The sequence below is a fragment of the Pinus tabuliformis genome, chromosome X (genome assembly GCF_031772625.1).
Source record: "Pinus tabuliformis cultivar Carrire ecotype Pingquan chromosome X, CPIR1, whole genome shotgun sequence".
In the NCBI taxonomy this organism is placed as follows: Eukaryota; Viridiplantae; Streptophyta; class Pinopsida; order Pinales; family Pinaceae; genus Pinus; species Pinus tabuliformis.
The window spans coordinates 1181744219-1181756664 of NC_142308.1; positions in this window are offsets into that span (position 1 = coordinate 1181744219).

Here is a 12446-nt window from a genome sequence, read left to right on the forward strand (position 1 = left end):
CACATGCCACAAATCTAGTGAAAGCAACACTTGGTGAGAGGTTCCTGAAATGATCCTTGCATGTAACCTCCACTTGCTAAACATAGATCCATGAAACAAGGGATGCCTTTGCATGCTGCCTTGGGAGAAGAAGTCCATGCATGCAAGCCTATTTTTCTCGGTCCTAGAGGGAACTGGTCAACTCAGCTGCACATGCAAGAGGTTGTTCGATTGCTTGAAGGAAATGCACATTTCTGGCTAGGCGCTGGGCTGGCTGCCTAGGAGATTTGCGCAATTTCTGGGCAGAGTAGTTGACAGTTGCCCAGATTTGCGCAAATTCTGGGCTAAGTAGGCTTGCTGGGGAAAATTGCATAATTTTCTTTGTGAGGTTTGACTGGTAGAATTTTGTAATTATGGAGCCCAACAAGCTGCCAGACATGATTGCACAATTTATGGAGGGAAGGTTGGTTGCCCTCCAGAATTGCGTAATTTCTTGGGGGAGTTGCTCAGCTTGTAGCTGGAGTGAGTCCGGGTGATCAACCTGTGAGGGCAATGCATCGAGTTGTGATCAATAGGCTGCCTTTGTGGAAGAAAAACACTGAATATTTTGTACTTGACGAAGCAAAACAGGATGTTGTGCAAGGTTGGTAGGGAGGCTCCAAAACGAAGCTAAAGAAAAATTTTGGAGGGTGGTTATAGCCACTACAACATAACCATAAAGGTAAGTCATGCTCTAGATATGGTTGAGCAAGAGGGTACAAGACCAATTTCTTGGACAGATGCCCATTTTTAATGGTCATGTTCCCATCCATGCAACTTATGTAAACATCGACAGTGGCTAATCATGGACTTTCAAGGATGAGAGGGTAACCATTGAACTTGGTCTTAGGTTGGAGAACTAAGAAGTCAGTAGGGTATTCCTAGGAATCAATCGATACCATCACATCCTCAACAATTCCCTCAGGATCTACCGTGGATCTATCTGCAAGCTGTAAAACTATTGTGGTCTTTCTTAATGATCCATGGAGATTGAATTTAAGCATAGTCTTCTTAGTCATCACATTGATGACAGCCCCAACATCGATCAAGGTATGGCGGAAAATGGTACCATCGATGTGTACATATACTACATGACTTCCAGGATCTAGATACTTTGGGCAAATCGTCCGCCCCAACATTAAGTCAGACAATTTTCCAATGACATTAATGGTAGGGGTGTCTTTCTTTCACCTTCTCGGATGTTTGAAACAATTCTTCTTGATTAACTTCTTGTAGATGGGGACATCTTTGATAGCTTGGAGAAGCAGGATTTTGACACAGATTTTTCAACTCACCCAGAAGTTCAGTCTCTTCTAGGGTGTGCTGGACAGGATGGATTAATTTCTCAAGAAAAAGAGGTGGATTTTCTTGAGGGACACTTTCCTTTTTTTTTCCTCTTCACGCTCCTCAGGTGGAGATGGAGGTTGGTTATCTGGAAGCACTCTTCTAGACCTAAGGTTAATTTCATGAATTTCCTCAGCATAGGCAGGGTAAGATATTTCTCCACTGTAGACCTGATGTGTCTGTCTGTTGTTCGGGTTCGGATTTGGTTGGCTAGGCATCTGAGGTTGTTTAGGTGGAGCAGGGTGTAGGAGCTGTGGTTGAGATGGAGGTGGATGCAATAGAGTTGGAGATTGTTTGTATGGGGGCCTCCACCCTTCGAATGGTGCATTCCATTGAGGTTGTGGAGGAGCATATGGATGAAATGGTTTGTTGGCAGACTGGAATGGTATTGAGGTGCAAAAGACCAGAGAGAAGGTGTGGACCACGAAGGATGAGCAGGAGGGAACCACGGGAGAATGGATGTATTTTGATTAGGGTTGTAACATGAATAGGATGCCCCTTGCATGCCTTGTTGGTATGGTCGAGGTCCTTGAAGCCTCCTTTGATTGATGTATCAGAGTTGTTCAATCACCCCTTCGATTCCCTGATACACAACTTTTAGTCCAAGAAGGGAAGGGAACTTTCTGTGGAGTGGTTTTCCTCACAGGCCGAGTAGATTTCTATAATATTCAATGGACATTCATTCCTAGGGTGATTTCTGGTGCACCTAGGGTAGAATATAGCTAAGGCTCTCTCTGATTCCTCTTTCTTCCTCTTGATATGCATGGTGTACTTTTGCAGAGCAAGGGTATGTAACATTTCACTCTTAATGCCTTCCAACATGTTCGCAATTTCACTTTTTATGGTTGTGTTGGAAGCTGACGATCTGGCCACAACTTGACTAGCCCTACCCTTGTTTCTAGCTTCCTAGAATGATTCCTAAAAACTATCTTGATATCATCATAGGGTAATTGGTAGATGTCCCCTCTTGACAACAAGTGTAGTGTTTATAGGAGATATTCCCTGATCCCCCTAAGAAGGACTAGCTTAAGCGATTCAGGATCAAGGGTGCACTTGGCCCTTTTGTAGCTCATCTGGAATCTTTGATCATAATCTTCTAAATATTCAACATGTCCCAAGGGCATTCTAAAAGTTTACTCTTTGGTATCTTTGGACCTGCAGTAGTCCCTATACTTATTGTTGAAGGCTTGTTGCATTTGAGCCCAGGTGGTGATACTATCCCTAGGTAAACCCATGAACCAGCAGAAGGTTGCATCTTTAAGAGTGGATGGGAATAATTTCAACTTCTGATCATCAGAGGCATAGTCATAAGTTTTGCATATGACAGAAAACTCGAACAAAAAAGTATCCGGGTCTTTTGAGGTCAGGCCATGGAAGTGAGGAAGAGTAGAGGGGCTTATGTTTTTCATCCTAGCATCCCCATTAGTTTCTCTAATGGGAAAAGCACCCTCAACTCTATCTCTATCTCCCCTTTCATTTCTATTTTCAGCCATGGTGTAAGTTGGTGGAATGGTCTCTTCTTCTTCCCTGATAGGCTCTTCAAAAATATCTGGTTGTTCGCCTAATGGGTCCTCTAGCTCACAGCCACCAAAGAAGAGGGAAGGTTGGCTATTTGATGTGGTGGGGGTATTTGGAAAAAAATTCCCTAAGTTGTCTCTACTCCTATGAGGCATGAAAGGAGTTGTGTTTTATTTTTCAGGTTTTTTTTTTTTTTAACTTCTTGTAGAATGGAAAGAAAGAAAAATCAAATTGCAACTACTTGCTGAATGGAACTATTTGTAGAATGGAAAGAAATAAGGAAATAAAGAAAGAAAGCAGAAATCACATCTACATACACACCTCCCCGACAATGATGCCAAAAATTGATGAGCACCAGTATTGCAACAAGAATGCTGCAACTTCTGGGGCTGCCAACTTTACTTCATCAACTCGGGGTTCGTAAAAACTTGGAGGTGGCAGTGTTATATACACAAATAGATGTAATGGTCTACTCTTGTCACTTTTCAACTAGGGCGATAGACCACTAGGGTTTCTCAGACTAGTCCTCTATTAACTAGAAGAAGTCTAACTACCAACTTGAGAAGGGAAAAATATCCTAAATGAAAGGAAAGGAATGATGCCTATTTTAAGGAATGAAAGGCTGAATTGGAAGATGCTTGTAAAGTGACATGAACTCCTCTATCTACTCATTGACACATTTTTCTTGCAAAATAAACCTAACTTAACCCTATTTATCACATGTGATGATTAAAACTAACTGAGCATGGAATATGATTTAGAGAGGATTATAACTGCTACATGCATGTGCTAATTAAGAAATAAAAAGAACTCCTTTTATTTATCTTTTCATTTTATGAATGAAAATGCTAATATTCACTTGTTCTTTGGCAGGGGAGATTGGTATGGAGGAAGAGGGTTAGAATGGTCTTAAGGGTATGGAGGTCAAGTGGAGGCCTAATCCAAACTTAAGTGATGATTTTTCTGAATTCAGTCTCAAAACAGGTTGCTACAAGACTTCCTACATGAAAACTACAAGATGTCCTAGTTCTCCTACAGGATCCCATGTTTTACTACAGGAAACATGCCGAAAGCTTAGGAAGTGGTTTAGAAGGTGGAATGAGGTATGGGAAAGGTAGAGAATGGGAGAATAAGGCATGGAGGGGGTAAACACTATCCAGAGCTCAATCAAGTGCTTCAAGATGGTTGGATTTTCTCAATGGAAATGGCAATTTTTTCTTATAAAACAAGAATTTGGATTGAGATTTTAATGGATTTTGGCAACATGGATGGATAAGGTTTGGATGAGGCAAATGAGATGAGGTCCCCCTGCAATGTAGAAGCTCCTGCAACAACACACATTCTTGTCTTCATCTATGCACAAATTCATTTATACATTGAAAATATTTATTAAATGGAAGAAAACATAATTATTACCATCTAATGGCTAAGTTCATGAATGGAAGTGCTTTGAAACCAATGCAAAAATTAAGGGATAAAAAATGACAATTGTAAATCATCCTAAGAGACTTAAAGACAATGAACTACTCATCAAGAAACCCTATATTATGCAACAAAGAAAGAACTTTATATTTTGGTTGTATGAAAGTGTTCCTCAATTCATGATCCCAAAAGAGAGAGATGAGGTGAAAACCACTATCACCAGCTTTCCTGAAATGTCTTCTGTCACTATGATACCACTATTCTAACTATCCACAAATGGAAGCAAACTAATTAATCATACCAATACTTGCAAATTGACAACACCAAAATCAGTTCAACAGCTAACTATGAATGTAATCTAAGCATACATATACAAAAAGAGGAACCTATGCTGCTAGGGTTGGGCCCTAACCCAAGAGATTCAGCCCTCTGAGTCAACTCAGTGCTGGATCAAGGGAATGCTTCTCATTTTCATTAAAATATAAAAAATACACAAGAGTGATCAGTCACAATGTCTCAACTCGAAAATGCCTCTTGGCTACAATAAACAAAAGTTGAATCCTAATGAGGCTCTAGGCCTTCTTATTTATACAACTAAAGTTACCAACAACTTCCTTAAATTTAGGAAGACTTGGCTTCCAAACTTGAGATCAATTGGGCTTTAACTATCACTAGCTTGGCTGCCAATGATCTTAATGGCTCGGCTATTTGCAACTCTGAGCTGATGAGATTTGATGGAGGAATCTTCGAGTGAGTAAGGAGTTAAGGAGGGAGATCCCAGCTCCTAAAATCCCTCTTGCTTGTCTCCTTCAAGTTCCTACGCTTTAATTGGCCAAAATTTGCTCCAAAACCTGTAATCAATGCACACTAGACCACAAGACTTGACATCTCATCCTTACCCTTCTCATTAAGCAAAATATAACAAAACATGTAAAGAATCATGAGAAAAGTTGATTTTAGTAAGCTGGAGAGTTGCATTAAAGTCTATATAATTTACCCATTGATGAGCCTCATTAACATCTTCAATAGCCTCCTTAGATAGATCTAAGCTATTAATCCCTCTACTAGAATATCATTCCAAGGATAAACTTGCATAATATGACCCAAAGTTATGCATTTCTTGCATCTAAATGGGAACCCTCAATAGTCCAGGGGCTAAGGAAACCAAAATTATCCCCATTTTAATAACATATCCACCCTAAACCCTTAGAAATATCTATCACCATAAGAAAATGAGAAGCTCACCAATCTTGTTGACAAAATTTCCCTCCAGGAACCATAAGGGTTTTACCTACTACATTTCCTATGGCCATGAGGTACTTCTTGTTCCTAAAATATGGAAACAAACCAAGTAAAAGAAGCCGTAAATGCTCTATAATAAAAAATATCCTGTCTTGGGTCAAAACCAAGGTACCATCTATGTATGACAAGGCTAGACCCCCCCATATTTATAAACCCTTTAGTATTACTTTTAATTTATGTTTTGATTTAAAATGAAATAAAACCCATCCTTTGAAAACAAATGAAACTTAGACATGTACCCTATTCTTAGACCTAGGAATTTAACATCCATTCACCAAAATAAACTTGATTGATCCTTTTTTGCATGAAATTATCTATGATCCAAACTTAGGAGTGCACCATTGCATGATCGTGTTGAGATCGAACCATAAAACACATTAAAAAATGCTTTCTCTTGCCTTAATGCACTTAGCTTTTATTCTCATACTATATTTTTCCTTAATTTTCATTTTTGAATCTTCACCCAAGCCTCTAACGTGTTCCTTATTGATCCAGGTGGCTCCAAAAATGCTCAAAATTCAGAAGTGGCTCAGAAAAGACTCAAATCAAAGTTCTCAGATTTCACCCAAACCAAAACCAGATGGTAGTGCTCATCGTCCTCATTCCAACAGCATGAATGACACTCAAATCCAAGTTTGTATGTTCAATATATTCACAGTCAAAGTTTTGTTCAAACTGCCCATTGGTAGCCACTAACAGGGCAACATTTTGAAATTTTCTAGCACATAGATTCTAGCCGCTGAAATGGGTGAATTTTTCGCCTATTTAATTTTTCAGGTAAACCCAAAAAATCGGTTGAAATTTTTTAACCATGTTTTTTAAATGAAATATAAAAAATAACAAAAAAGGCGTAGTGGGTTATCACCCCCACCACTCCCAATGAAATTGTTATAGTATATATGGTGGGCGGGCCACCCAATGGCAGATCCTCCCAACAAAACGACACAACATGGCACATAATAAAATGGGCTGTCAGGATTTAAACCCACACTAGTAGGTGGTCGACTCGCCTAATGCAGTGACCCTATCAAAAATAAGAAAACTCCAAATGACAACCCATAACTGCCGCCATATTTCATAAAACGCCAAAAAAATTATGTACTTTGCTTGCCCAACTTAACCCTGCCACCAACATCCTAAGTGGCTTGTCCTTTTATTGTCTGCCCAAGAACATTTATATAAACCAAATTCCTCTTTTGTCAGGAACAATGGTCAAATGAAGGAACCAGAAGTTGCAGAACCGTGAGCGGAACTACACCTAGGAGGGGCGTGTTTTTTGAGATGAGTATATTCTAGGGGAATATTCCTTGGAATATTCAACAAAATATTTCATGTAGAATTAGGGAGGATTCCAAAAGATTCCCTAGAGGGAAAAATTTCAGTGTCAGATTCATGCCAAGTTTATACTCAAAAGAACCAGAATTTCATAGGGAACACGATGGTGTGATCACTTTCCTCATATGAGCAGCTAAATTTCAAGTAGTCAACAATGAGGAATCATTGCAGAATCTTGAAGAATCTAAAAAATTCACTTGGAGGCCGATTTTTTACAGAGACAGAATGATGTCAATTTTATAGTCATTTTTCTCAGAATTTTGCAAGGAGAAAAATGGTGTGATTTGAATTTTCAATCGAGCAATGGATTTTTTGACCATCTCTAGGAAGGAATATTTGGGGAAATCTTTGAGATTCCCTAGGGTCCAGATTTTGATGGTGTTAGAAAGGGGCCAAGTTTATAGTCGTTCGACATGATTTCGTGCCACAAATTTAATGGTGATGTCTGTTTCTACAATTGAGCTTGTATTTTCAGACCATTCTGAAAAATGGATGTATATGAAGCAATGATGCTATAAATTTCTTTTGATTTGCTGAGATGATTATTTTTTTGTTGAGATCCTTGTTACCATTATGTTGAAGGATACTTGTATGCCACATTAGATGAGAATTTGTTATCTTGTTATGACAAAGGAGGACCCATATGAGTGAGAGTTCCTATAGGATAACGTTTCGTGGAGAGACATGCCACTCTGGTTGAGGGAATTTATCCTTATAATGAAAAAGAATGTACCATGTACTCATCATCATCTTGTAGTATTTAATGAAGTAGACTCCCCACTCTTGACACCGAGCCGAGAGACGTAACTCACACTAGGTGAACTCCGTTATTAATGTGTGTGTGTCCTTTGATTTGATGGTCCTCATTATGTTTCCTCTTCTTTAAAGTATGCACATGTTGTTGTTTTATATTCTTTCACATGCAATTATGCTAACATCACATAAGTAGAAGATCTTGGTTAATTCTGGTAGATAAAGAGATCTGGATAATGTTTGGTATTAGAGCGGTCTTCTCACTGATGTGAATTTTTAGTGTGAATGATAACCAGAGATTGAATGTGCATCTAGAAAGAAAATAGAGGATGAAAAATATCTCTATGAGGCCTTCTACAGGACTGTCAACATGGTAGATTTAATGTATGCAGATTGTGAGGAGAAAATGGTAAGAGAGGAACAAGAGAAAGAGAGAGAAGAGGACGATGCTCCATCTCCATATTCTAGTGATTATTATTATTCTTCATCATCTTCTCATCATTCAAATGAGGAGATCAATCATGGCCTTCAAGCAGAGAACGTTGAATTGAGCAGATTTATACGAGAAGAAAAAGAGGAGAAGCAGAGGTTGCAGCTTCAGTTAAGAGACACGGAAGAGGCCTTGGAGAAATTGAAGTGCAACAAAGGCTTAGAGAAACCATCATCACCTGATTCAGAATCAACAACTAAGGTAAAAAATGTTGATCGTTCTTCAGTTTCATTTTCACATGATGTTATTTCTATTGGAAGCCTTGAGGTACCCATTTCAGGAACATGTATGAGAATCCTTACCAAGATTGGATACACTAAAGGAGAGTGCTTGAAGGTAGCAGAAGATTCCAAGTCCTTTTTGAAGCCATCGATGAAAGAGGATGATTGTAACACATCACAATCCTACCATGACAGTGCACATTGCAAAGGAAAATCTAAGGCAAGCCCTCACCGCCAAAATTGCACCAAAGATATTCAAGAGAGGTATAAAAAGTATCAGTATTCTAGATTTCATTTTGATTATAAGAATATTGTTAATGATGAGCAGAAATCACAGCGTTGAAAACTGTGTAGTTTTTTTGGTTTGCATAACCATGTGGTTGCTGAGCGTTGGAAGAGAATGGCCTCAAGAAAAATGGTGAGGCGTGAATGACCTTCTCCACATGAGGGAAGGAATAAGGCTAATGAGGTCTAGAGGAAGAAGAATTTTTGCAATCATTATAGAGGTGGACATCAAAGAGCCATGTGTTGGAGGCTCCATCTAGAACAATGTCTCAAGGACAAAGCACCGATGCAAGAACCAACTAATGAAGATGTTCAACAATGAATTTTCCATAAGGAGATGACTCATTCACCTTGATGAGTGAGAGATAGTTTTACTAGATATAGTAGCTTTTCATGGACATATTTTTTAAATCATGTGTTGCAATAATTGTAAAAGTGATGAAGTGTTTTCCATTGCTTATTAAAGCAATGATGATGTTTTGGCCTTTTATTCATAACTAGGGTATTGGTTTCTATTATGATGTACACTTGACCAAAGAGTGTGTGATATAAAATCTTGGCAAGTATGGGGATTCTTGTGTCATGATTGGTCATGTAATTGAGCATGTAGTTTTCAAGGATTGTACTACAGGTTTCCAGAGGATATAGGTGTCAGTTCATCACTTATGGCTCCGAAGAACAAGGGTGAAGGAGAAGGAAGTGTGACCTTTCAGCACACTCGTTGTGTAGATAATGTAACACAATTGTTGCAAATTATGTTCATTCTTTTGGAGGATCAAAAGCCCCTAAGTGGTGAGAAATGTTCTAGGTGGCTTCAGAAACACTAAGAATTAAGAAGTGGCTCAAAAATGAAATTTCTCAAATTTTACCTGAACTAGGACCAGATCGTAGTGCTCATTGTCCTCATTCCAACGGTGTGAACGAAACAAAAATATGAGTTCGTATGCTCAATATATTCACTGTGAAAGTTTTGGTAAAACTAGGCCAATGGCAGCCATTGACGAAGAAACAATTTGGAATTTTCTGACGCACATATTACAAGTTCCAGAACGAGTGAATTTGTCACCTCTTTAATTTTTCTGCTAAACCCTAAAAATCGGTCGAATTTTTTTTAACCAAGTTGTTTAAATGAAATGAAAAAAAAATATATATAAAAAAGGGGTGGCAGGCTGTCATCCCCACCACCCCCAATGAAATTGTTATAGTAGATATGGTGGGGGGGCCACCCAATGGCATACCTTCCCAACCAAATGACATAACATGGCATATAATACAATGGGTCAGTGGTGTTTGAACCCACATCGGCCAATGGTCAGCTCACCCAATGTGGCAGCCCAATCAAAACATAACAAAACTCCAAAAGGTAACCCATAACCACCTCCATATTTCATAAAATGTCAAAAAAATTATGTAACCACAACATATTTTGGGTGAGGGCAGGTTTGGAACCACTGACCACCCTTTCCCAACTTAACCCCACCACCAACGACCCAAGTGTCTTGTCCTTGTATTGTCCACCCAAAAACATTTACATAAACCAAATTTCTCATTTGTCAGGAATGAAGGCCGAACAGAGGAACCATGAGTTGCAGAACTATGAGCAGAACCATGCCCAAGAGGGGCACATTTTTCAAGACAGGTATATTCCAAGGGAATATTATACAGAATATTCCATGCAGAATCAAGGAGGAATCTAAAAGATTCCCTAGAGGGCAAAATTTCACTGTCAGATTCATGCAAAGTTTATAGTCAAAAGAACCATAATTTCACAGGGAACATGATGGCGTGATTAGTTTCCTCATCTGAGCAGCAGAATTTTAGGAAATCATCAGTGAGGAAACTTTGCAAAATCTTGAGGAATCTAAAATATCCCCTTGGAGGCTAAATTTTGATAGAGGCAAAATGATGCTGAATTTATAGTCTTTTTTCATAGAATTTTGCAAGGAGTGCAGTGGTGTGCTCAGAATTTTCATCTAAGCAACAAAATTTTCACCCATCTCCAGGAAGGAATCTTTGGGGGAATCTTTAAGATTCCTGAGGGTCTAGATTTTGACAATGTCATAAAGGGGCCAAGTTTATAGTTGTTTGATGTGATTTCACACCATGAATTCAATGATCATGTCCGTTTCTACAACTGAGATTTGCATTTGCAGACCATTTCGGAAAATGGAGGTATATGAAGCAGTGATGCCATGTCTTTCTTTTGATTTGTTGAGATGATGTTTTTGTTGTTGAGATCCTTGTTACCATTATGTTGAAGGATACTTGTATGCCACGTCATGTGAGAATTTATTATCTTGTCATGCTGAAGGAGGGCCCATATGAGTGAGAGTTCCTATAGGATAACGTCTCATGGAAAGACATGGCACTCTGGTTGAGAGGATTTATCTTTGTAATGAAGCGGCATCCCCACTCTTGACATCGAGCCCAGAGATGTAACCAACACTGGGTGAACTCTGTTATCAATCCGTGTGTGTCCTTTAATTTGATGGTCATCATTATATTTCCTCTTCTTTAAAGTATGAACATGTGGTTGTTTTATACCCTTTCACATGAAATTATGCTAACATCATAGAAGTAAAATATCATGGTTAATTCCAGTAGCTAAAGATATCCTTATCACTTATCCTTTTCAAAGTCCCTTGATACAATGGCTTCTAAGCTCTATTCTAACTGAGATCCTGTAGCATGCCTATCGATACTCTCTTAAAAACCCTATGTTTCTTTATTTTGAACATCGCCAAACCCTTTATTATTCTTTGCTAAACATTGATACCTTTCTTTTTGGATATTTGGAGAGAGAAAAAGTTCCAAAGCACTACTTAATGTCGTTGGAATCAAATATCTGACATCTATACCTAAATCTGGTCGAATGTTAACTCGAGGTGTAAATGTAGAAAAAAGTTATGTCCCCCTTTATCCATGTAGGCAAAGGCCCTCTTGAGAAACTGGTTCTTGAGTGACACTGCCTACCTTATTCTAATGTTAGAGCTGTAGAATCTTGAGAAATTCTTCATCTGATTTAAAAATGTTGGGATCATTCTAAAGAGTGTCATCATCAGGTCACTCCATGCATCTTGTACGAGATCTGTATCCATAAAAAAATTACTATAATAAGGACCACAAACTCCAGCTAGGCTTCCCCCTAGGGTTTTAAGAACCACATCCAACAATTTTTTTATCACTCTTCCTGTTATTTGAAAAGATCCTAGGTTCTATGAACCTTACATATTCTTTCAAGGAAGCTAATCAAGATTTTATTACTCTTCCTACTATTTTCAAGAATCAAGGAAGAGTCAATGCAGTCAAGATAATAAGAATAAAGACCAATCCCAATGGATTATCATGTTACAATGTGACTTGAACCTGGGTCAGGAGGTTATTATTAAACCCTCCCTACCACCCGGGATAACCGAATGCTAACAAAATTCACAATTATATCTCTCTCTCTCTCTCTCTCTCTCTCTCTCTCTCTATATATATATATATATATATATATATATATATATATATATATATATATATATATATATATATATATATATATAGATATATAGATATATTAAAAATATTATTACTTCCAAATTTAAGGATAAGTTGCGAGATGATAAGGAGCTAGAGGGAAAAAGGAAGCCATGATAACATAATAAGGTGACTGTTGAAAATGTAGCAAGAAATTCCTAATTTAATTTTGCATTGGTTAAATTAGGAGAAATTTGAATTTGAATTTCAGTAAAGTACTTGGAGGTAGTTAACTG